The following is an 874-nucleotide window of genomic DNA, read 5'->3' on the forward strand; positions in this document are numbered from 1 at the left end:
CCTAGAATAATAATAGAAACGTACACTTTATTGTAAATTACTTTAACAGCTGGTATACAGATGGAAACGAGTATTTTATTACCTGCAGTCGGAGAGGCCTCCTGCTCTGACTGCAGGAGGCCTCTAAACAATGTAGGGAATGTGTGCGAGAAAGCTGCTGAGAGAAATCGCCTGATCTGAAATACCTGGAACCTGCAGCTAGTCATTTCCTAGCTTGTCTGCTTCTGTGGTCGCAGTGGCTGGCCGTTCCAGGATGGCTCAGGTTGATGTTTGCAGGGAAGACACTGTGTCACACCGAGAACTGCAGAGAGATGGAGGAAGATGGCGGAATAGCGGAGCAGGAAGAGGCTGCTGCAGCTGTGGAGTGTCTCTGGTGTTGAGGGCAGCCACATCGGTCCCTCCAATGGCCGGAGATGCAGGTGCCAGGCTGTAGCCCTACCAGGCGGAGGACAGATTCCAAAACCTCCTGGCTCTTCTAGACTTTGAGGGACTGGATGTTGGCACCAAAGAGGGCATCAGGTGGTCCTCTGGATTAGAGTGGCCCAGGCAGCGATTCGTGAGGAACAAATCGCTGAGATGGCGCACAGGTTGAGTATGGTGTCAACCGCTTTGCAGAGAAAGCTTTTAATCTCCTCTGGCAAGGCAGCTTCCTCCAACCTCTTGGAGATGCTGTACGCCAACAATGCAACATTTTCGTGACAGCCATTATCTGATAGGCACACTGGTGGGCCTGATCAAAGAACCTGGTAATCGATGATCGTGCTTAGAAGGGGGCACAGGCCACAAACCCAATTTGACACAGGTTTGGAATGAACAAAACTAAGTATGAAATAAAGTGGTACACTCATCTTTTCAAAAAAAAAATTATCCTTAA

The sequence above is a fragment of the Poeciliopsis prolifica genome, unplaced genomic scaffold (genome assembly GCF_027474105.1).
Source record: "Poeciliopsis prolifica strain line A6 unplaced genomic scaffold, Auburn_PproV2 SCAFFOLD117, whole genome shotgun sequence".
Taxonomy (NCBI): domain Eukaryota; kingdom Metazoa; phylum Chordata; class Actinopteri; order Cyprinodontiformes; family Poeciliidae; genus Poeciliopsis; species Poeciliopsis prolifica.